Raw genomic sequence first — 25,979 nt, forward strand, 5'->3', positions numbered from 1 at the left:
GATCAAGCTGGGCTGCGTGAACCACCTTTCTCTTGTCTATGGCCTTGGCGACTGTCTCGAAGAAGTCCACCAGATTTAGTAGGCATGATCTGCCCTTAAAGCTGAACTAGGTCGGGTCAAGTGTTTGGAGGTTCCCAATGTCGTTGTTAATGAGTTCCATGATGATGCGCTCCATAGCCTTGCAGACCAGGCTAGTCAGGCTTATGGGGCGATAGTTACCAGGGTCAGTTGTAGCCCCTCCTTTGTGGAGAGGAATAACCGTTGCTGTACGCCATTCTATGGGCACGTAGCCAATGGAGAGGCTGAGGCTGAACATTGTACTTTGGTGGGGGGTTAATTCGTTCTGTAGTTCGTGCAAGACGCAGCCTGGGACACCATCTGGTTCCATTGACGCTGGGTTTTTGGCTTTTGAAAGGGCTGTTTTCACGTGTGCGTCTGTGATTTTTTTGGACAATACACTTTTCCGGTATTCTTGTGGGCCCCCTTTTGGAGGTGGGGGGGTGAAGTTTGCACTGAATTTATCTGCCAGGATGTTGGCGATATCAGTAGTTTCAGTATATTTTGTGCTATTTTGCACAAGTTCAGTGCATATCTGCGAGTTGCCACTTAGATTCTTGACATAGCTAAAGAAGGCTTTGTGGTTATCTTTTGAATCCTTGGCTATTTTTCTTTCGAAGTTAGTCTTGGATGATTTCATGAGGGACGTCAGTTTCTTACTGATATTGATCAGGGATGTCTTTCCTTCTTGGGATTTGCTTTTTTCTGAACTAGTTTCCTCCTTCTATTGTATAGCCTGTTTATTGCAGGGGTCCAGCAAACTGGTTTCCTTCTCTTAGAGGAGTGAGTCTTAGTTTTGCTAGGGATGGCACGATCCATGCATCCTTGTAGGTGCTCATAGAGTGCATTTGTAAAGAATTCTGCATCTTGGGCAGCGTTATCCTTTAGAGTGGGGGCTGTGAAACTTACCAACTCTGTCTTAAGTAAGGTGAAGTTTGCTTTAGAAAAGTTTTTTTACTGTGGTTTCTTTAGTTAGGGGTGGTGGTGGGGTGTGGACATCCAGAGTGATTAGTTTATGGTCTGATCTAACCAGTGACAGGTTGACCTCAGGTGTGGAACACCTGTCGCCCATGTTGGTGATGACCAGGTCCAACATGTTTTCACCTCTGGTAGGGGAGTTTACCAGCTGATCCAGGGCGTTTAAGTTGATGAATTCCAGGAAGCGCTGGGCCTGGGAATTTGTACTGGAGCAGTTTTTCCAGTGAATGGTAGGGTAATTGAAATCGCCCAATATCAGGGTATTTTAGTAGGACCTTCATGTTTTCCAGTGTCTCCAGAAAGGTGGAGTGGTGGTCCTGTGTCATGGAGGGTGATCTGTAGCAGGCCACAATTGCATTGCACATTTGCCCGATGTTAGTTGCACATGGATGATCTCAGAGGTATCATGCTGCGCCACTAACCTGGAGGTGTAGGTATCCTTCATGAATACGGATACACCCCCTCCTTTTGTGTTTCGCTCTGTGTTCTTTGGCCGAAACATGTGGTATGAGTTGTCGCCCGGCTGTGCTGTGGTCCTCTCTGGAGTCTTGAATCAGGTTTCAGTTACTGCACAGATGTTCGACGTTCTCCATACTGAGGAGTGCTTCGAGCATGTGCATTTTGAGATTTAAACTCCTGGCATTGAGTAGCATAACCCTCAGTTTTTTGTTAATTGTGCTGTTTACAGAGGTGGGTTTGACTTTTGAGCCTTGCCTAAAAAAGGAACTATGGGGGCAGCAAGAGCCTTGGCCAATATTCGAAAGCCTAGGGGTGACAGGTGTGAGCTGTCTCTTGCGAAGCAACGCGGCTTGTCGAGCATGCCGTCCCAGGCTGACAGACACTGGATCCCTTTTGAATGACACCAGAAGCTTAGCCAATTGTTGAAATTGGTCATTTTTTCTTTATACTGAGGTATCATTCTTGGTGAGGGCAGGATGCTACTCAGGGTCAGGGTCATAACAGCCTGGGCTACAAGATCTGAGAGCTCTTCCATGTCTCTTTTCATGTAGTCCAGGGAGGTACGTTAGGTCATTCACACCAACATGAACAATTACATATTTGTGCTTATTCTGGAGTGACCTGAGTGCTTGTGTTATGTGGCAGATTCTGGCTCCCGACAGGCAGCTAACAGTGACCTTCTGCTTGTCCAGCCTAGTGAGTAGGACGTCAGTGTGCCTGACTATAGAGTCACCTATTACTAGTGTGTTAGGTATGTTATTTCGCCCTAAGGGCTGTGAATGTGCGGCACACTGATTTTGTGTTTTATGTGTTGTCTGGTTTGTGACGGGAAGTTCAGGTTGTTTGGGTGTCTGCTTTGGAGGTCTCTGATGCTTTTGCAGGTTTTTATTTAGAGCCTCCGAGTATGATTTTGTGTATTTATCTGTATTTTTTGCCAGTACTGCTTTAGTAGGTCTGTGTGCGGCTAGATTTGTGGTGCAAGTGTTAACCTTCTCCTTTTGATTGTCTGTTCCAGTCTTGGGTGGAGACAGCTTAGCTTCCAGTTTGGCTGTATAATTGCATCTCTCGCATATGTTAGTGTTTTGTGGTAGTAGGAGAGGGTTGTCCGTGTACATGAGGCAGTTATAACATTGCCTCAGGATACCCAGATTCACCAGCTGGACTGGAGAGTGCACCTGAAGTTGCCCTTTGGTCATGCCTGAACAGGAGGGTGAGCTGCTTAGTCACTTGGTCGGTGAGGGGTGAATAAACAGCCTTGCCCTGCCGGGCAATCAGTGTCAGGGTATATTAGTGCTTGCTATAAGGTCTGAGCAAGTGCTGGGCTGTAAGATGCTTCTTCAGTGCTTAGGTTGAGAGTTAGACTAGTTTCAAGGGAAAAACTGGAGAGGAGACTTGGTGGAGCCGGAAATAATTTAACCGTAGCTAACTGGCACTGCCCAGTGCGCAAAACCGTGCAAACACCATTTTTATAGTAGGGAAATGAAAGAGATAGAAATTAGCCCAAAATGGCCAATAAACTACTAACTTCTGGGCTGGAACCACTCCTCCAGGGACAGATAGGTTGCTCAAAGCTCCCCTCTCTCACAAGTGAACACAGAAACTTCCTTCTATCCAAGTAAGGTATGGGTAACTCAGAAACTAGTATCACAACCCTGAATTCAGCACTAGCCTGAAAGTTGGAATATACTAGCTTTGAAAGGTGGGAAACAAGGAATTTTTTTTTGTTTTTTTTTGAAAAGATAAGGCAAAAACAGTAAAAAAAAAAACCACACTTAAAACAGCTTTAAACAACTACAAACAATCAGAAAAGGCTATCACACTTTAGTGTGTAGCCTACAACAGTTAAACAAATTATTTAAACAAAAAAACTTTTTAAAAGTACAGACAGTCAAATAAGTACAATATGTGAAAAAAACAAGCTTTTAAATCACAATAAACACTGGAAAATCTGCGTTTTGGCAGAAAACGTTTAAGTACAGCAAGAATGTACAGAAAACTGATACTTAATCACTCCAAAGTCTCTCTCTTAAGCTAGAAGGCTTGTATCAGTTTAAGGCTTTCTAGTGCTACCCAGTAGGTTAGTTACAGGAAAGATGCAAGCAGAGATATGGTCTTTTAAACCAGAAAGTTGAAAGAGATGGACAAACTGTCCAAATGGCCAATAAACTACAATTTCTGGGCCAAGAACCTCTCCTCTCATGGTAGACAGGCTACCTAGTGCTTACCACTCCCACTGATAAGCTAGAAAGCTTTTCTCCAACACAGAAAGGCTTGTGTGGCTCAGAAGCTTACCAACAGTCCTGGATACTCTGTATCTGGACTAGGCTAGTTACAGGAAAGGTGGGAAACAAGCGCAAGTGCAGCTTTTAAACTAGAACGTTGAAGAGATGGAAAAAACTGCCCAAATGGCCAATAGCTACAATTTCTGGGCCAGGAACCACTCCTCTTGTGGTAGATAGGCTACCTAATGCTTACCACTCCCACTGATAAGCTAGAAGACTTCTCTCCAATACAGAAATGCTTGGGGGGCTCAGAAGCTTACAAAGAATCCTGGAATACAGCAAATCTGTACCTGGACTAGACTAGTTACAGGAAAGGCGGGGAACAAGTACAAATGTAGGCTTTTAAGCCAGCAAGTTGAAAGAGATGGAAAACTGCCCAAATAGACTACAATTTCTGGGCCAAAACTCACTCTTCCTGTGGAGGATAGGCTACCTAGTGCTTACCACTCCCACTGATAAGCTAGAAGGCTTTCCTCCAACACAGAAAGGCTTGGGGGCTCAGAAGCTTACTAACAATCCTGGATACAGCAACTCTGTAACCGGACTAGGCTAATTATAGGAAAGGCGGGAAACAGGCACAAGAGTGGCTTTCAAACTAGAAAGTTGAAAGAGATGGAAATAAACTGCTCAAACAGCCAATAGCTACAATTTCTGGGCCAGGGACCACTCCTCTTGTGGTAGATAGGCTACCTGATGCTTACAACTCCCACTGATAAGCTAGAAGGCTTTCCTCAAACATGGAAAGGCTTGGGGGGGCTCAGAAACTTACAAAGAGTCCTGGATACAGCAAATCTGTACCTGGACTAGACTAGTAACAGGAAAGGCAGGAAACAAGAGCAAACACAGGCTTTTAAATCAGAAGGTTGAAAGAGATGGAAAAGCTTCCCAAACGGCCAATAAACTATAATTTCTGGGCCAGAAACCACTCCTCCAGTGGTAGATAGGTTACCTAGTGCTTACCACTCCCACTGATAAGATAGAAGGCTTCTCTCCAACACAGAAAGGCTTGGGGGGCTCAGAAGCTTACCAACAGTCCTGGATACAGCAAATCTGTACCTAGATTACACTAGTTATACGAAAGGTGGGGACCAAATGCAAAATGATCTTTTAAATAGAAAGAGATGGAAAAACTGCCCAAACGGCCAATGAACTACAATTTCAGGGCCAAAACCCACTCTTTCCTTGGTAGATAGGCTAGAAGGCTTCCCCTCCAACAGAGAAAGGCTTCGGGGGCTCAGAAGCTTACCAACAGTCCTGGATACAGCAGGTCTGTATCTGGACTTGACTAGTTACAGGAAAGGCAGGAAACAAGCTTAGAATTTATTTATTTATTTTGTTACAGAAAAGCAGCTAAAACAGCAGTAAATACAATTCACATTGTAGTGCAGGCCAGCACACCCAAGCATGTAGCAACACTACAGCAAATACAGTTCAAATAAATGCAATTAAATTAACAAATGACTAAAAAACAAGTGCAGAAGGCTACTAACAAGCAGTAATAAGTGCAGAGTAAGAGCGACTGAACAGATAGCATGCAGAAGAGCAACTAAGACAGTTACAGTAAGAGCAGATGAGTAAGCTATATATATATATATATTTTTTTTTTTTTTTGAGGGAAAGAACAGAGCAGAATTAAGAGGCTACAGGGGTTGTCCTTTCCAAATGCTCTCTTTGTACACAGTAGGAGTGCCTGAAATCAGAATATGGGATGGGAGATAGGAAATTCACCTTGGGGATCATGTCAGTCGCCCTGCTAGACGGGTCCAGGGAAGTAAATATTGTGGGAAGAAATATCCAGGGAATTGTTATGGCTAGACTTCTATAGGCCCTAGGGCCGATAGCCTAGTACCAACCTTTGAACCTATGGTGCGCCTCCAAGATAGACCTACAGTTTACTCCTTTGTGGAAAGCTCCTGAGGATGTAATTTCTCAAGTGGAATGTGCTTTAGGGCTGGAAAGCAAGGTCTTACAGTGATGCGTGTAGCAGAAAGAGACAGCCTTTAAATATCTAGGCTATAATAGTTTGTTTGGAGATGGGCTGTCCCAGCTTAGGGGCCAAAAACAGCTACTCAGTCTTTCTGAAGGATTTCGTTTTGTCCAGGTAAATCTGAGTTGTCTGTGAATGTCTACAGAATGTAAGATCCTTTCCCTCCTGTTTTGGGTACTGGAAAAGAAGGTGGGCTGATAAATGGCTTGACACAGACAGCTGATTCACTACCTTAGGCATGAAGGATACGTTATCCCAGAGAGTCACCCTGTCTTTGTGAAAAATTAAGAAAACGGGGAATGGCCACTAGAGGGTGTAGCTTAGAGACCATCCTGGCAGAGGTGATGGCCAAAAGGAGAATGGATTTTGAAGTACTGAATTTTACAGAAGCAGACAAAGTTGGTTCGAATGAAGGGAGAGTAATCTTTTCTAACACAAAATTAAGACTCCAAGGAGGAAAGATGGGTTCCCTTGGGGGTTAGCATGCAGAACTCTCCTGAACCTCTGGCCCTGCCATAAGTGAAGGCAAACAGGGAGGCAGAAATTGATAGCAGCCAATTGAGCTTTTATGGATGAGTAGGCTAAGCTTGATGGAAGAAGCTTGCAGAGGTATTGCAACACTGAAGGGACCTCTGCGACAAGGGGATCCTGACTATATTTGAAGCACCAGAAGGGAAACCTTTTCCACTTTGCTGGTAAGAGTTTCTAAAAGTAAGTCTCCTAGCCTGTTTTAGTTGTAGTACAACCTCTTCAGAGAAGAGATGTCTTTGCGGTATTAAACTCCTCTCATCCACTGGGTTAGACTGAAGGATGGAAAATTCAGGTGCAGCGGCAATCCTTTCCACTGAGTCATCACCTGGCTGTAGAGGAATTACTCTATAATTTTCCTTTTGCCAGGTGAAATAGCAAGGGGAACCAATGTTGTCTCATCAACATTTCAGCCAGTATGAGGGGTCTGGGTGTTTCCTTTTGTGTCTTGAGAAGAATTTTTGGAAGAGAGGCAAAGGAGAAAAGGCATAGGGGAACTTCCCTGTCCAGTGGAAAGAGAAGGCACGTGTCCTCCAGGTGGTGGGATGTGTAGAACTGGGGGAGCAGAAGGTTGCTAGGTGAAGCAAAAAAGACCTATTTGAGGACTGCCACACTGAAGTGTGATGTTGTAGAAGACCTTTCTGTTCAAGGTCCACTCTTGAGAGCCCTCCAAGGAGAGACTTATGAAATCTGCTAGCATATTTTCCTGATGGGGATGTATGTGTCTGTGAGTGTGATGTTGTTTTCTGCTGCCAGATTCCACACTTCCTCTTTTAGTCTGCAAGGTTGGTGAGTCCTGATGTCTTCCTGTTTATATACCACATGACTGTGGTGTTGTCTGTGTACATTTAGAGTGGTCCTGGTCTCCAAAGGTGGCCGAAAATCTGAAGAGCTTGCAGAACAGTCCTCATTTGTTTCAGGCTGATATGATCTTTCAGGAACTGGGGTTGCTATTTCTCCTGCACTCTGATTCTGTCCATGTACTCCCATGTCTCAAACTAAGGTTCCCATGTTGACCCGTTAAAGAGGAGGACGTATGAAAAGTAATCATGGGTTGAGGATGACCTGCCCCTTTTGCCAAATAAGCTCCTTCTTGAGACAAGGGAGGAGGGGAATAAGGGTGTTCAATGAGTGGCTGTGCTGGACAGACTTCAGGTACCACTGGACTTTCCTCATGTGGATTATGGACAGAGAGAGCATTGGACTCGTGGCTGCCATGAATCCCAAGGTCCTTAGCAACTACCTTGTAGAGGTAAGGGTTGCGGAGGACATGGCTTGGAAGTAACTGGACACACAGAGAGGCTTCTCTTGGGGAAGGAAGGCACGCATTTTCTTTGTATCCAGTCTGCATCTCAGAAACACAAAGCTCTGTGTAAGAACCATGTGTGATTTTTTTTGTAGTGTATAGTACATTCCAGACTTGTCAGAAGATGGGGAATGAACTAAAGATGCTGAATAAGAATTTTTGGGGGAAGAGCAGGGATCAGGACGACATCTAGGTAGGGGAAAATACGGATTCCTCGAGTATGACAGAAAGCTACTACAGGAGCTAGGCACCTTGTATACAGTGATGGGGCTTTAAAGAGACCAAAAGGCAGAGCAGTAAACTAAAATGTGAGGAGCCAGAAAAAAACCTGAGGAATCTCCTGAAAGAGGGACAAATGGTACTGTGTGAATAGGTGAAGTTCAGATCTAATGTCACTAGGAATGCCTGTGGGATACTGGATGGAAGAAAAGTCTTAAGGGAGACCATTTTAAAATATGGTAACTTCATGCAAGTGTTCAAGATAAACAGGTCTAAGATTGGTCTCCACTGCCCTTCTTTTCTTCTTCTGACAAGGAAAATCCTGGACTAAAACCTTTTTACCATTAAATCTTTTTGGACTCGCTCAAGGGTACCCTGACTCAACAGGTCTTGAATAATGGGAGTCAGAAGGGATATTTGGTTTTAAGGCGGTAGTGGCATGCCTCTTAGAGGGGGAATGTTTTACCACCTCAAGACACAGCAATCCCTGATGATGGAGAGGACCCACCTATCTTTAGTAATAGTTTCCCACCTGGCCAGGGAAAGCAACAGCCTTTCAGAAAGAGGGCCAATGGAGCTGAGGACAGGGGGAGGGATGCTACAGGGTAGTCACAGGTTTCTGCCTTCAAAGTGAGGTCTCTCAGCTGGAGGTTACCTTTGTGATTTTCTTTTCTTTTTTCTCTAAGAATATCTTTTCTTAGAGACTTTCATTTGCTTCTGAATCGTCCTGGAATCCTTTCTAATGTAAGAGGCAGATTTAGCTGGTTTGTTCTTAGGATAGCTATGAACTGAAGAGAATAGGATCTGTCTTCAGTTTTCAATGGTCTTACCGTAGTCTTGGAGAGTTTTGAACAGACTGGCAACCTGAGTGCCAAACAGTAAGTCTTTGTCCAAAGGTGAATCTGAAATTTTTAATTTAAAACCTTCAGGTATAGGTTCACTGTGAAGCCAAGCATATCTATGGATAACAGATGCTGTGGCAGCTGTCCTATATATGAAGTATCCAGAGCATTGTAGCTGCACTTAATGCTGTGTCGAGCAATCTGAGTGGCCTGCAGAAGTAACCTCTGCATTTCATGCTTACAGTCTGCTGTAGAAGGATCCAAGATAACTTAGATCAAACATTTTGTCATTTGAGTCTGGTAATTAATTGCCCTAAAGACAAGGGTAGAAGATGTGTAAAATTTCTCCCCCATCAATCCATAACGCTGCTAAAATGTCAGTCAATCAGTAGGTTATTAGCAAATGGCAGAAGCTTGGAGGGCTTTTCTGAAGAGAGATAATGCAGAAAGGTCTGCCACTGCATTCATATATAGATATTTAGGGTCACAGAGTCCTTGTAGAACATGTCTGATTTCTGGGGAGCTGGTGGTTGACAATCAGGCGCAGAAAACGTAAAGGTATCCTGGAAAGCCTCAAAGACAGAAGGGACTTCTATGACGGCTGCACATTGAGTAACAGCTTAATTCTAGCTCTCTGTGTGAAAACAAACTCAGCAGAGAAAGCCAGTGGACTTTTATTTCTGGGTAAATGCCAGTAACTGGCTAGTAAGTGTACTGCCTTGATGCCAGGAAAAAATAAATAGAGAGGGCCCAAAAGAAAATCCGCTACAAAAGGTGTGGAAAAACACTGACTGGAAAGAGTACTGCAGCTGTTCAACAAAAAGCAGTGCAAACTCCAGACATCACTTCCAGTAACCAAGAGGAAAGTAAAAGACAACTGCACACAGACCTTAAAATAAATGAAACACTGATGCAGCATATCAACTCAAATAACAAAAGGCTGGAAAAAATGGAAGACGCTATAAACAGATATTCAGATGATGTTATAAACTACAAAAATCAAGAGGTCGAAATGAAAAGAAAAAAAAAAACGCTGGCTGAAAATGAGACTGCTCAAGAAAAGATGTTTCAAAAAAGGACAGAGCACACATGGAAAAGCTAAGATTTTCTGCTGTAGCAGAGAAGCTGGAAGGAACACACTGTATTAATTTTATGAAAGCACAAATAAGCACAACTGGGCTGGTATTCCGCAGCAGGAGACGTTAACTGAAGGGTATCCAGGCCTGGCTATGGTAAAGCAACCTAGATCTGTAATGGTGGAGATGCAATCCTGCAGGCAGAGGGAGTTGATTCTGATGGAACTGTGGCAGAGGGATGGAGTACTGGAACTGGGGTGCAGTGGAGTGTTTGTGGAGAACGACTGCTCACTGTGCACCAGGCAGAGGAGGAGTGAACTTGTTCCACTGTATGGGGAGTGTCGAGAGGAAGGTGTGGGATTCAGACTGCCATTACCAGCTATCTTCAGAGTCTTCTTTACTGAAAGGATGGAATCCTTTTCTGATGCAGTACCTGCTAAGGAGGAAATAAACTTTATCCAACAAAAAGTGAGTTGTGAAACAAAGAGATTCTGCTTCTTGTTCTTCTGGCAATAAAGACCACAGAGAGACTGTACCAGTGAAACCTTTTCCAATGTTTCAACAGAAAATGCTTAAGAGAAGGAAAAAAACACAGGAGCTGATTAGAAGAATCGAGAATATGCAGAAAATGAAGTGGAGACAGGATCTGGGAGATGGAGATGAACAGTAATAAAACCAGCAACTTGGAAATTGACAAATGTGGAATTACAAAGCAATAATTATATGTGTGAAACATGGCAGAACAAGATAATCTGGACATATTGGACCTTTTTGGACTTTGTTAAACTTGTAGGGGACTCTAAAGCATACGCCCTACTTCATGCCATTAATGTTCAGAAAAAGGGGGAAAGAGGAGGGAACAAGTAAAACTTTTTTTATAGTAATATGTTATAGTGCATGACTTTCTTTGCATTCTATAAAGTTAACCTTTCTCAGTTATTTTTTAACTGTAATGGGGATATTAATGTAAACAGGCGCTCCTGTTTTTTTTCCCTTTCTTTCTCCCTTCTTGTCATTCTCCTTGTTCAAAAAAAAAAAAGTCTGGTCAAAAGAGCATGACAAAGAAAAAATGTATGTACTTTTTTTCATTCTTGCATAATGAAATGACTGGACTAAGGCCCTTAGCTTGACCTAGTAACAAATTTTAAGAGAAAGCAAGTAAATTAAAAAGAACACGGAATATTACACCGTACTTCTTCATAAACAAGACCTAACCAGGGCATACGGCCTAGCATGGTTTTCCAGGGTGGTCATGACACAAGCCCTACCCCAAAAATAACCCCAGTTAGGATCATCAACAACACACAATGGACATGTTGAATTATAAAATAATATTATTGACACCCATTGACTGAAGTTATACTCTGCTCACCATTTTCGGACCATTCAGACACCCAACTTCTTCCCTTTGCAGAAAGTCATAAGATTCTTTCCCTGGGAGTCCTCCACGATTTTTACTGTAACCCTAATCATCACTCACACTTGACGGTTGAGATCCTTGGCCCATAAACACTGGCAGGTGTACTTTGATTGGTTAAAGTATAGACAATGCTCGTAAAGCATGTGCACTTGATAACGAACGTCTGTGGGTGTGTCTTCTTAACCATCGCCATTTTGTGTTGCTACGCTGATTCGTAAGTCTTCAATTAACCCCCCCACCCAGACAAGATGAGTGCAAAAAGAAAGGGCTACTCCGTCAAGTACAAGAAAGGAATCATGGAGGACTCCTGGGGAAAGAATCTAATGGCTTTCTACAAAGAGAAGAAGTTAGATCTCCAAATGGTCTGAAAATGGAGTGCAGTGTATGATAACCTCAGTCAACAGGCCGACGAGGGAAATGCTATGAAGTTCAAGTGTGAGTCAGGTCAGCAACCATAGGTTCATAGGTTCATAGATTAGTACTAAGCTAACTGCCCTTGCAAGCCATTTTAAGCCTAGCCAATTATCCCTTATGAGACTCCAACCCTACACCTTGTGTTTGTAAGGCAAACACCTTAACCACTAGGCCACCCTCCCATCCCCTTTACTTTTTGAGCTGGAAGACATAATCTGTGAATGGATTGCTAACAGGAGAGCAAAGGCTTTGGTTGTGCGCAGGGCTGATATTCAAGCATTTGCCCTTGCAATGGCACCACAGTTAGAAATATCCCCAGAAGAACTTAAAGCATCATAACATTGGTTGAATAGCTTCTTTCAGCAATATGAACGGTCTCTAAGAAGATCAACAACACTGTTCAAGCTGGAAGATACTGAAGTTATTAAACGTGCACTTGCATTCAAGTCCTTTGTTGATGGCATCGACTTTTCTAAATACCAACTCTCCAACATGATTGCTATGGATGAAACTGCAGTGTTTATAGGCCAAGGATCTCAAACAACAATTGATCAGAGGGGTGCCTTGTTAAGCTACATTCCCTTCACTGGTTACTAGAGTGCACGTGTTACCTGTATTTTGGCAATTTGTCTAGATGGAAAGAAAGCCCCACCTCTAATCATTAGTAAGGGCAAGAATGATAAGACTGAACGTGTTTCAGGAATTTACATTCTTGAAACCAAAAAAGCCTGGTGCACACAAGCAGTAATAAGAAAGAGGGTTCTGCCACTTGTTTTGCGAGGTGGTGAAAGAGGTCTGATTGTCTGGGATTCAGCCAGCACTCACCGCGCTAAAGACATGAAGAAATTCCTTGCACGGAGAAGAATAGATCAAATAATGATTCCCGCAGGAATGACTGCCTATTTCCAGACTCTTGACATTGCAATAAACAAGCCATTCAAGGACCATTTGTGCATGGAACTCAATGACTACATTGAAAATAGAATGGAGAGAACTCAGCATGGAAACTTTGTGAAACCTAGCCTGCAAGAGGCCGTGACTTGGGTGAAAAATTCATGCGATAACCTCACCGACAGCTGTGCTGCCAATGCACTGCGAGCAGGCTACTTGGACAAGCAGTGCTCACTTAAGGGGAGCTCTATTGCTAGGCATGACAGATGGTTCTACAGAAAATGGAGTCGCAAGAAATTCAGGATGGAATTCAGGGGTTGGAGGCTTATGACGATGTTACAGAAGAAGCTGACATGACTGTATTTGAATAACTTTTCCATTATCGGGGCAATAGAATGTATTGCTTCTGCTTTCAGTTTTATTCCCCTCCTCCAATATACATGTACTGAGATTTTTTTACACTTTCTGTTAAGCATGAAATATTACACTGTGAAAGCCAAGGTGCAGATATTCTGAAGGTGAAATGTTTGTTGCACTGTTTATGTAGAATTCTCACACAACTGTTAATGCATTACTTAGAACTGTTGTCCAATAACAGAAAAGTACCAAATAAATGTAAATTTGTGTACATGAAAAAATGTTGATTTTTGTACATAAATAAATGTTGATTTGTGTACATGAATAAATGAATAAATGTAGAGTGCTGTACGGGGGGGGGGTGAATAAGGCATCCACTAATAATAAGCCCTAATGCGTATTTCGGCAGGGGAAAGAGTATAAGACCCGGTCTTATTTTTGGGGAAATACGATAAAGCTTTTTTTTCTAGTAAATAAATGTATGCTTAGTAGCAACTCAATTTCTGGTCATCATGTCTCCATGGATAAAGACAAATGGCTAGGAGAGAATGTTCTCAGAAAGCATTCAAGATTTCCCAGCTGGGAGAGCTATAAAGATAAGATAAAACCAGATACAGTGGATATAAAAAGTTTGCATACCCCTGTTGAAATGCCAGGTTTTTTGTGATATAAAAGAATGGGACCACAATAAATCATTTCAAAACTTTCCCACCTTTAATGTGACCTATAATTTGTACAATTCATTTGAAAAACAAATCTGTTAGCAGAAAAAATATAAAAAATGTACAATATGCTAGTTGCACAAGTGTGCACACCCTTAAACTAATACTTTATTGTGTGTGCACACCTTTAAACTAATACTTTGTTGAAGCACCTTTGGATTTAATTGCAGCATTCAGTCTTTTTGGGTAGAAGTCTATCAGCATGGCACATCTTGACTTGGCAATATTTAGCCACTCTTCCTTGCAAAAGTGCTCCAAATCTGTCAGATTGTGAGGGCATCTCTTGTGCACAGCCCTCTTCAGGTCACCCCACAATTTTTTATTGGATTTAGGTCTGGGCTCTGGCTGGGCCATTCCAAAACTTTAATTTTCTTCTGGAGAAGCCATTCTTATGTTGATCTGGATGTATGCTTGGGGTCATTGTCATGTTGAAAAGTGAAATTCCTCTTCAGCTTTCTGAAAGATGCCGAAACGTTTTGGCCCAAAAGTGACTGGTATTTGAAACCGTTCATAATTCCCTCCACCCTGACTAAAGCCCCAGTTCCAGCTGAAGAAAAGCAACCCGGATGCATGATACTGTCACCACCATGCTTCACCGTGGGGATGGTGTTGTTTTGCTGATGCGTACTGTTGTTTTTGCACCAAATGTACCTTTTGGAATTGTGGCCAAAAGGTTCAACCTTGGTCTCATCAGACCATAACACATTTTCCCACATGCTTTTGGGAGACTTGATGTACTGTTTTGCAAATTTTAGCCAGCCTGGATGTTTTTTGTGTAAGAAAAGGCATCCGTCTTGCAACCCTACCCCATAGTCTAGACATATGGAGAATACAGGAGATTGTTGTCACATGCAGTACACAACCAGTACTTGTCAGAAATTCCTGCAGCACCTTCAGTATTGCTGCAGGGCAGACTCTCTGACCAGTTTTCGTCTCGTCTTTTCATCAATTGTGGAGGGATGTCCAGTTCTTTGCAACGTCACTGTTGTCCCATATTTTCTCCACTTTTTGATAACTGTCTTCACTGAGTTCCATGGTATATCCAATGCTGTGGAAATTTTTTTGTATCCTTCTCCTGACTGATACCTTTCAACAATGACATCCTTTTGATGCTTTGTAAGCTCTCTGCGAACCATGGCTTTTGCTGTAGCAGGCAACTGAGTAAATGTTAGGAAAATCCTACTAGGACAGCTGAACTTTATTTGGGGTTAATCAAAGTCTCTCTAATTGATGGCAGGTGCGTTCCCAAGAAGACTGAATGTTGTAATTAAATCAAAAGGTGCTTCAACAAAGTATTAGTTTAAGGGTGTGCACACACAATAAAGTATTAGTTTAAGGGTGCGCACACTTATGCAACCAGCATATTGTACATTTTTTATTTTTTATATTTTCCCCCCAACAGATTTGTTTTTCAATTGAATTGTGCAGGTTATAGGCACATTAAAGGTGGGAAAAGTTTTGAAATGATTTATTGTGGTCTCATTTGTTTACATCACAAAAACCTGGCATTTAACAGGGGTGTGTAAATCTTTTTATTTGTACTGTAGTAGAACCACAGCCGTAACATGCATCTTATTATGGAAAACCGTTCTTTTACATTAATTAAAGTCTATAAGTGCAGCTGTCAAGTTTTGGACACTTGTTCCTATTAAGAGGGTAAAACTGCAATATTTGATGATGTACCTAGTTGTGTGTGTTAGTATTAAATTAATAGGTTTTAGGGGGTATTGGGGTGTCTTTTTTTTTTTCTTGAGGGCTTTCTACAAACAAAAAGCTTTGCAAGATGTGAATAGGCTCAAATGGATATAAAACATCAACCGGCCAAACAGCATATGCATGCAAAACAAAAACTGGAATTAGATATTCAACAAAAAAGCTGTTACACATAAAAAGTGAAAATTTAACGCAATGATGTTTTCTGTGATGTATATAAATGTCAGTGGTCTTACAGATAAATACAAAAAAGAAAGAGTAGTAAACTATATTACAAATGTGGAGTGCAAATAGCTATGCTACAGAAGACACATTTGGAAATAAATATATGTGAATTTGATAAAGAAAGATTTTCGCAGCATGGTTATTTAGCAGAATACCTGGAATTAAGGAAATGAAGAGTAATTATATTAATTGCAAGAGGAGCTCCAATAGTGACAGAAGAGGATAAAAAATATAATAATGATGGAGGAGGATTACACTGGCATGTAATTATATTCCACTTAAAACTGCTACAATGGAGCTTAAGAAATTTTGGGAGAAAAATCAACTTTCAACAAGCATTACTACTTACAGGTGGGGACTGGAATTTGACTTGCAGCAGTGAAGACATGTTTGGGGAGCCTATAAAGAAAAATATAAAAAAAGGAGGGTAGAGCCTTGAAGAAATTTATGGCAATATTTAGCATAGAAGATGTGAATTCAGTACTACGAGTTTGGAGTGAATTTGCATATTATTCCCCAAGAAACAAAAACTGCACTATGTTAGACAGAATTTACATTTCACAGGAACAAGTGCATTTCATTTGAAAGTCTTGGCACACACCCAATAACTATTTCAGATCATGCACCAATAACTAAAATAAAAACACAGGGTAATGAAATAAAAATGAGACACTGGCGCTTTCCCACCTATCTGTTGAAAACAGAGGAATTTAAGGAATGGGTAGTAGAAATTACTCATGAGCTATTAGAAAAGATAGAAATGTCTTCTGAAAATATAACCAGTGCGTGGGATAAAATTAAAGTGGTGTATAAAAACAGGGTGGAAATAAAAGGAAGGATGATATGGTTAAGAAGCGGTCTACTTCAGAAAACTGGCAAACCAAAAGACTGAATCCCAAAAGACTGAAAATTCAAAATACTGACTGATGGAACTTGCCCCTTCTCCACTGTTGTGTGAGCTTGGGAGTTGGTATATATAGTTAGCAGGGGGTGTGGGAGTCGCAGCCTCCCACATGAGGGGTGCAGGGAGGCTTGCCCCCTGCATTCAAAATGTATTCAGTATTTTGTATTTTCAGTCTTTTGGGATTCAGTCTTTTGGTTTGTCAGTCTTCTGAAGTAGACCCTTAAGAAGTAACAAGAACTATTTAGAGAGACTGACAAATGTTAAAGTATTGCAGAATAGGGAAAATCTCACAGAACAAGAAAGTACAGTTGTGTACCTACCATAAATGTAGATATTCAAGTGTATTCACTGTTGCAGTCATTACACTTGAGTTATCCTGCTGGCAGGCTACCTGCAGTCGGCCTGAATACAAAGTTCTGGTCCGGCGTTGGTTGCTATCGCCTCTTCCCTGACATCAGTGCGCCAGGGGTATAAAAAGATGCAGCCAATGCCATGTTCTTCAGTTTTTCTTGTCCCAGATGTCAGGTGCCCCCAAAAGGGTAGGCTAAAAATTTGGAAATAAAAAGACATGCACTAACAAAAACATTATCTTCCTCTACAAGCAAATACACCACATAGGTTGTATAGAATAGAGAAGTACAGATAAGTCCCAGTAATGAAAGGGGGATGGTGGGAGGGTAACCTGGACTGCAACAATGAATACACTCGAACATCTACATTTATGGTAGGTACACAACTGTACTCGTGTTTCACTGTTGCAGTCATTACACTTGGGTTGAATCCCAAAGCTGAGGTAGGGCGGCTGGGCCTAAATAGGATTAGGAGTGGCTATGAGGCCCTGCAGAACTGAAGTGGCGAAGCCAGCTCTGGATTTAGAGTAAAGAGGTAAGTGACAGTGCTTGGTAAAAGTGTGCACTGAACTCCAAGTTGCAGCCTCCAAAATTTCCTTGGTTGGTACTCCTCTGGGAAAGGCTGCTGATGTGGCTGCTGCCCTGGTAGAATGTGGCCTAATATTCTTAGGCACTGATTTGCCATGCTGTGCATAGCAGAAACAAATGCAGTGTCATATCCATTTTGAAATAGCCTGCTTTTAAATAGCCTTTCCTTGTGATCCTGCTGCGTATGCCACAAAAAGTTGCTCAGTTTTTCTGAAAGCCTTTGTTTTGTCCAAGTAGAAGGGTAGCTGCCTGTGTATGTCCAAAGAGTGCAGAAGTCTCTCTCCTTTATTCTGGGGATTTGGATAAAAGGTTGTTAAATGAATGGTTTGGTTAAGAGCCACACTAGATATTATCTTTGGCATAAATGTCGGGTTTGTCCTTAGAGAAACCCTGTCCGGATGAAAAATGATAAAAAGTTCCACTGCCATTAATGCCTGCAACTCTGAGACTCTTCTTGCTGAAGTTATTGCTAGGAGCTGGGCAGTTTTCCATAATAAGAATTTTATCTCAGCTGTATTGGCTGGCTCAAAAGGAGGCAGTGTGAGCTTTTCCAAAACAAAGTTGGGGTCCCATGTTGGTATTGGTGCTCTCCTTGGGGGGGTCTTATGTTTTTTGCCCCTCTGAGGTACTGTCTTAGTAGAGGATGAGAGAAAATAGGAGGTTCCGTATTGTAATGAGCTGAAATGGCAGAGGCATGGATCTTAATTGATAAGGAAAGGCCTTTGTCCAGCATCTCAGTTAGGTATTTTAAAAATCTGAGGAATATTAGGAACAAGCGGTTCAAGTCCTCATGTCTGGTTCCAAGCACAGAATCTCTTCCATTTTTCTGCATAAGATTTCCTGGTGCTGGGCCTCCTGGCTTCCAAAATTACATCCATAACTGCTTTAGAGAGAGGCGTGCTCTGAGTGGCTATATTATTCGTCATGCAGCCAAATTTAAGGTTCTGAGTTGGCTGTGCAGAATCTGATTGTTTTGTTGGGTCAGCAGATGAGGAATTTGAGGTAAAGCCCAGGCTGGCCCTTGAGACAAGTTCTTTAGGATTGGGTATCAGTGTTGACGTGGACAGTCTGGGGCAATCAGAATCATATTTGGCTTCTCTTGTCTGACATTTAGGAGCACCTTGGGCAGAAGATGTAGTGGTGGATAGTCATAAACTGTTAGGCTTTTCCAGCTGAATAATAGTGCGTCCACTTTCCATGCTTGTGAGTGATAAGTCCTTGTGCAGAATCTCTGTAGTTGGCAATTGTGAGAGGAGGCAAATAGAGCTATGTCTGGGCATCCCCATTTCTTTGTTATCGTGCTGAAGACTTGTGGATCTAGTTTCCACTCGTGAGGGTCCATGAGGTTTCTGCTTAGTTCGTCTGCCAGAGTATTTTTCTTTCCTGGCAGGAATTGTGCCTGCAGATGTACTTGATAGGCCAGTGCTGTGTTCCACAAAGTCATGACTTGCCTGCAGAGGGGGTAAGAATGTGTGCCCCCTTGCTTGTTTATGTACCACATGACTGTAGTATTGTCCGTCTTTAGTAATAGTTGTCCTGGATGTAGTAGATCCTTGAAGGCTGTCAGGGCATTCTGGACCACTAGCATTTCTTTTTGATTGATATGAAGATGCATTTGGTCTGTGGGCCACTTGCCCTGTATACATTTTCCTGCCATGTGTGCTCCCCAGGCATAATCCGATGCATCTGTTGTTAGTCTGCCTGGCTGTGGGTAAAGTGAAAGGCTGTCCCTTGCTGTGGTGACAAGGCCAATTCCCACCATCAAAACTCTTGTTGCAGGCAGGGAATGAGAGTAAGTATTGCTTCCAGGCTGTGGCAATGTTGAGTCCAAACACTTTTTAGATACCACTGTAGCTTCCTCATACGCAGTCTTGCATATGGAATTGGCAGGATGCAGGATGCCATGAAGTCCAAAGCCTTCAGAATTTTTCTTGCAGGTAGCTGGGTTTTTGTTGCCATCATTTGAAAGTAATGAGTCAGTTGCCTTTGTTTGTCTGGCATGAGATAAACCATCTGGACAGTTGTATTTAAGCTTGCACCCAGGAATATTATCTCTTGAGAGGGCACTAGTTTTGATTTCTTTCCATTTACTGTGTACGCTAGGCAAATTAGTAATCTTTTTACAAACGCCAAATGCTTTAGTAGAATGTCCTTGCCGTCCTCTTGAATAAGGCAGTTGTCCAAGTAGGGATATATTTGAATTCCTTTTTGTCTGCAAAATGCAATTACTGGTGCCAGGCATTTTGTGAAGACCCTGGGCGCAGTAGATAAGCCAAAGGGCAGTGCAGAGAATTGGTAATGCATTGAGCCAGCTATGAATCAGAGGTATCTTTTGCAAGATTGTCTGATTGGGACATGCAGGTATGCCTTTTTGCGGTCCAAGGTAACTAGCCAAGCCCTCTTGCCCAGCATGGGTAGAAGTTTCTGCAGTGTCAACATTTTGAATTTTGGAACGTCCAGGAGTAGACAGGTCCAGTATTGGTCTCCAAGCTTTGTCCTTTCTGGGTACCAAGAAAAGTCGAGTAAAATCCTTGTCCCTGCTCTTGCTGTGGTACTTTTTGGATAGCCCTCATGTCCATGAGAGCAGAAATTTGTTTTTGTGCCTCTGCCCATTGATTGTGTGGCAGGTCTGGCATACCTTTTGATCTTGGTAGGGTGTGAAAGTGGAACCTGTAACCGTGGGAAACAATATTCAGTACCCATTTGTCCTGGGTGATCATGTGTCAATTTTGTGAGAAAAGTGCTAGCTTTCCCCCTAAGGGAGCTGTCAAAAGGTAAGAGCTTGGCATTGGTAGAGGAAAGGCATTGGGACTGTTTCCTATAAGGTTGTGATTTGTCTTCTCCGCCTTTGGGGGCTGAAGCACCCCATTGCTTAGGTCTGTATGAGCCTTGGGGCTGAGATCTGCCTCTTGGGCGTCTGTATCTGCCTCTTTGTGGCCTGTCTGACACTGGAAAGGACCAATTTTTAGAAGGCCAGTTCCTGCTAAATCTGGGCGGCTGAACTTGTAAGAAATCCTTTACTGTCTGCATTGATTTTGCTTTATCCTCCATTTTCTTTAACACCTCTTCTGCCTTAACACCAAACAAAGTATCATGTTGTAATGGAGCATCCAACAATTTTGCTTTAACATGATCAGGTAAACTTTGTTCTTTTAACCAAGCATGCCTTTGAATGACAGAACCAGTAACTGCGGCTCTGCAAGAAGCCTCTAATGAATCAAAACCACACTGCAAAGTATGCTTTCCCACTTGTTCAGCTGCATGCAATAAATCCTGCATTTCCTTATTTTCAGAACATTCTGAGCTTGTACGCATTTTCTGTTTTAGCAAAGACATTAGGTATGGTTTACATTTAAGCATGTGAAACTGGCAGTTTAAAGCCCTTACAGCTAAAGTAGCAGAAGTGTAGACTTTTCCCCCATCTGTCCAGTGCTCTAGAATCCCTATCAGAGGGAACAGGGTTTTTTGCAGTGGAAGCCTTAACCCCCCCCTTTGGGACCCTGAGAAATTGTTTCTGGGTCAGCAGCAGGGTTTTTGTAAAGAAGTTTATGAGATTCTGGGACCCTATAGTACCTATCTGGCTTAACTGGTGCAAGGGGTAAAGAATCAGGAGACAAACTGGATTCAGAAAAAACATAATCAACAATATCTAGTACAGGGGGAATAGCAAGGGGCCTGTGCTGAGGCAGTAAAAGAAAGTATCTGAGCCTTTTCTTGGATTCTGAATAATCCTGGCTCTCCCAATGGAAATGCTCCCCTCATGGTGTGCAGGGTTTCCCCAAAAGAGTAATCCTCAGGAGGAGAGGCTGAAGGGCTAGATTCTTCAGCATCAGAGTTCTCATAGGGAGGAAGAGAATATCTCTGTTCTGAAGAGGAATCAGAGTAAATAGAAACTTGGTCAGAGGAATCATAGTCAGTATCTTGCCTAGGCCTTTTATCAGGAGGGGGATGGGAACCCCTGATCAGAGTAATTAAGTCCTCGGCCATTTTAAGCATCTGTTTCTTTGGCATGGATGACTGTCCAGGTGAATGCTGTACTTGTTTCTTTGTCTTTACAGGTGTTTTAGACTTTGTCTTGGCTGCTGAAGTAGTCCTGATAGTAAGCGGTGTAGGTCTGAAAACACCCTCAGAAGCCGATGACTGCTCAGCAGCTCTGGACCCATCTGAGGGAGAAGTCTCCGTAGGCCCAATACCTTAAGTTTCCAGAGGCCTAGTAGTCTCCACGTGGGAGTCGGAGGCGGCCTGTGGCTCTGAGGTAGTGGGTGTCAGGGGCTGCAAAAGTGCCTCACTGAGAACCGGCGACTGGCCTAGAACAGGCTTCGTCGTCGGTTTTGGACCTCGGATGCCTGTCCTTTACTTTGTCCTTGCGCTTTTTATGAATTCTGGTCGTCGGTTGTTCCGAAGGCATTATATAATTAAACTTTCAGCCAAAGTAATGTAAAGCAAAATCGAACCGATGCTTAATAGTGCGTTGGTTGAATCTAGCGCAAAACCCGACAACTAGCAACGTTGTGGTCAGGGCCTAGGCAAGGAATACAGTAAGAGTGAAAATCCTTATGAGGTATTTGCTTCCCACAAGAAATACAACTGTTAACTTTTACTGACATTGGTCTGGAGCAAGAAAAAGATTCTCCAATGGGGTACTTCGCTTTATTGAAGACTTCGGTTCTGAAATTAAATTTTGAAAATCTCAGGAGTCGGCCGACCGGCAATTGCCAACTGCTTTTGCTTCGCGCACCGTGTGGCAAGAAAGACTGAAGAAAATGGCGTCGGCTGCATCTTTTATACCCCTGGCTCACTGACGTCAGGGAAGAGGTGACAGCAACCGACGCTGGACCAGGACTTTGGAATTCAGGCCGACTGCGGGTAGCCTGCCAGCAGGATAACCCAAGTGTAATGACTGCAACAGTGAAACACTATGAACATCAGGGGCAACTGCAGAATGCTAAACAGAAAATAGGGGATTACCTCTGTAATATTCATGAGTTTAGAAATATTGCTGCTAAGCAACTTTTTTTTTATAACTACAGAGCACAAAAACTTTTAGCACAATGACTCAGGCAACAGAAAACAGAAAGGGAGTCTATATCAAGGAAGACAACAAGAGATCCTGTAGAGGTATTAGAAATATTTCGGAAATTCTATGAAAGTCTGTATAAAGTAGAGAAATATGGAAATCATGGGAAGTTATAAATGGAAATGTTTATGGAAGAATTAAATATGCCAAGGTTAGAGGTAAATGAGGCTCAATTACTAGGAAGAGATGAGGAAAAAATGGTGATGTATAACCAAGCCACAGGAATAGATGGTATTCCTGTGAAAGTTTGGAAGCTAGAAGAGAAAAAATTATAAAGATCTGGAAAGTTTAACAGCATTTTAAGAGGAAGATAAGTATCAACATCCTGGAAAAAAAGCAGTGCTAGCTGTAATACCTAAAGAGGGTAAAGACCCCGCAGATCCAGGTTCATACAGACCCATTTCAATACTAAACCACATGATTATAAAGTGTTTATGTCTATAACAGCTAAAAGAATGGCAAAAGTGATGCCAAATAGATCAATGTGGTTTTGTGGAAGGGAGGCAAACAGTTGACAACATTAACAGAACATTAATGATCCACAGAGAAGCAGAATGTAAGAAAATACCACTGTTATTGGTGGATCTCAATGCAGAGAAAACATTTGACAGAGTAATCTGTGACTTTATGAGCAGGGCAATGGAAGCATTGGCATTTCCTGATGAAATTATAAGGTTAGTTAGGAGGATACATGAGGAATCGGAGATGAAAATTAAAGTGGGTGGGTCTCTGATAATTTCTGTTTGAGCAGGGGAACCAGACAGGGGTGTCCTATTTCCCCTTTGTTATTTGCATTATGTTTAGAACCACTGGCAAAGAAAATAAGGGACTTAGAAATTCAAGGTTATAATTTGTATGGTAGTCAAGAAAAGCTGGCTCTATTTGCACATTATATTATTTTATACCTGATAAAACCAGAAAAGGAGGTTTCAGTGTTGTGGAACATTTTGAGATAGTTTCAAATCTGTTAGAGATACAAAATTAATGAAGCTAAAACAAAGGCAATAGCATTAAATTATGTACTACACACAATTTGGTTCAGCAATATCCATACTTATGGAGACATGATAAAAATGAGTACTTAGGAGTATGGATTAAAAATGACTCCAGTTAGGCAGCTAAGACTATGTGGAAGAGATTAAACAAAAGATAATACAAAAACTGAGAAATTGGAAGCACTGTTACATGGATATGGACAGTAAGATACAAGCGGTTTAAATGTTTTTAATCTTATGCACAAGTCAAGCATATCTTTATCAACCAGTGGAGAAGTTGATAGCAGTAAAGAGCTGATGAATTTTACGTGGGAGGGGAAGACTGCAAGAGTCAAGTGGGATAAGCTGATTCTTCCAATAGAACAAGGCGAATTGGAATTACCCAATTTGAAGGTGTATTTCAGAGCTACAGTTAAGGCTCCTTTACATAGCACAAGCACAAACCTGCAATTCAAAGTTGAAAGGGATGATGATGAAACGGGAGAAGCTCAAGAAACAAGAAGAGAATGAAGGAGAGACTGGGATTCTGGATCCAGATCTTTAAGAAGAATAACAATAACAATAGGGGGATGGAATTTATTGCAGAAAACTGGCAAAGGAACCAATGTATTGGAAAAGGGAAAGATAACAGAATGGGAAGATGCCAATAATTTATTTGGACTGCAGGCTAAACGAAAGACCGGCACTGGCAGAGGTTTTAGTCGCATCTAGAACAAAAGCTGTTATTAAAAAAGGAATAATCAGTACAGCATATAAAATATTACATGTTAACTATAAGAATCAGAGAAGGTCAGAAAGGATTGGGAAGAGAGAATGGATAAGCAATTCACAAAGAAACAATGGGAGATATATGTATGCCTCTCAAATATGCAAGATAGTCTAGAAAATTTAGGATTTTTGCTTGGAAATGTTTACATAGGCATTTTTGTACCCCAAGTAGACTCCACAGAATTCTTTCCCAGGTAGACAGCAAATGTTGGAGGTGTGATGGGGAAGAATGACATAACTGGGAACATATTTTCTGTTAGTGTAATGAGCTGGCAGACTTTAAAGATTCCTTGCAGACTACTCTATCAGAGATACTGAATGAGCAAATGTGTGTATTTAGGGAAATTATTTTTCTGAGCTATGACAGAGAATTGGCATTGTCTAGACATAGTAAGCCCTTGCTGATTTAATTATGGCGGCTGCCAAAAAAGCAATTACTAGAAAATGAAAATCAAAGTCTAAACCAACTGTACTACAAGTAGTGTATATACTGAGAGAGTAAAACAACTGGAATTAGAATCTTTAGAAAAGGGTAGGACCAAATTACATAGGGAAAAAATGGGAATTGTGGGAAGAGTACATACATACATACAAGGGAAGGAGGAGGTTTAAAAGAAGGCAGGATTTCAGCGAGCTATGTAATGCTTGCCTGAAAATGACTGGGTAGATAAGTGATGTATAATGTTTACTTGCATTAATATAAATGCATGCTTGCCTATATCATAAGTGATGATTTAATAAAGACGTTTCTTGTTTGTTTCTTTTTTTTTTTTAAAGGATAGGAGGGACTGGAGAATGAGCAGGGGTGTAACGCCACTTCTGAGCATCACAGATCTGTATATCTTGCCAAAGTGTTTCATCACATTCTGTAAAATTTCACCAAAAGAAGCTTCCTCAATAGAGTCCCCTTCATCAAAAGAGATTTGCCCTGGAGAATGCCACTGAGAGAAACAGTCCACAGAATGGTCACAGTTATGGTCCTGCTCCTCATCAGAGGAAGAGGCAACTAGGGTAGGTTTAAGAAAAGTAGTCTGACAGCAGAGACCCAAAGGAGGGAGGTTTCAAAGACACAATAGCTTTGAACAACACTTGTGAGAAGTCCATCTACTCCTTGTCTCTAGCTGCTGAGGGGGAGGCCACATGTTTAGTCTTCTTTTTTTTTTCCATTTAGGCATGATGTCTGTCTGGATGAGACACAGAGGTTTAGAACCATATCAGACCTCTATTCAGAAGCCTGGGATTTCTTCTCTAACTAAAACTTGAGGGATGCCATACAATCCTTCAGAAATTATGACATGCAGCTCCTTGGATGAACTGGCAGAACCATACGAGCCTCCAAAGAGGAATTGAGCAACTGAGAAGTAGCCTGACGTACCTTGGGTTCTGTAACCTCTGCAACTATGTCCGAGTCAGAAACAGTGGACTGCAGATCCATTTAAGGTCTCTTAAGGTTTTTCTTCAGAGGCAGAGGGACGTCTAAGGATGCAGAGTCAGCCCTCTTGGACTGGTGAGCCAAGACCCCAAGTATCAAGAAAAGTATTAAGAGTAGAAAGCCTAGACCCAAGCGTTTTTGGAACAAATGAATGACAGAGCAAGATTTGTGATCGTGTTCCAAGTCTAGGCAAAAAGACACTTGGTATGCAAGTCCTTGTTTGGAATCTGCCTACCACACTCGCACTTACCCCTCCTAGCCAGCATCTGCAACTTAAAACAAAAAATCATAAGATAAAAGGAAGGTTCCCCAATGGGACACTTATCTGGATGAATGAACAGAGCAAAGGTACCAACGAACAAACAGTCCAACAAATGCATGACCTGTGT

General features: G+C 42.0%; 1 protein-coding gene across 5 annotated transcripts in view; it reads right to left on the reverse strand.

The window, feature by feature from the left end:
• Window positions 1–25,979, reverse strand: part of LOC122798392 (protein tyrosine phosphatase type IVA 3) — a 636,579-nt gene that overhangs the window by 514,301 nt on the left and 96,299 nt on the right. For 3 of the 5 annotated variants that reach the window (XM_044067297.1, XM_044067298.1, XM_044067294.1), the window contains exon 2: window positions 15,826–15,875. The exons of the other annotated variants lie outside the window; for them this stretch is intronic. The gene's annotated coding sequence lies outside the window, so the exon portion shown is untranslated. The remainder of the gene's footprint in view (window positions 1–15,825; window positions 15,876–25,979) is intronic. 5 annotated transcript variants of the gene reach the window in all.

This window comes from Protopterus annectens, chromosome 3.part1 (assembly GCF_019279795.1).
Source record: "Protopterus annectens isolate FY-2018-M chromosome 3.part1, PAN1.0, whole genome shotgun sequence".
Lineage (NCBI taxonomy): Eukaryota > Metazoa > Chordata > Ceratodontiformes > Protopteridae > Protopterus > Protopterus annectens.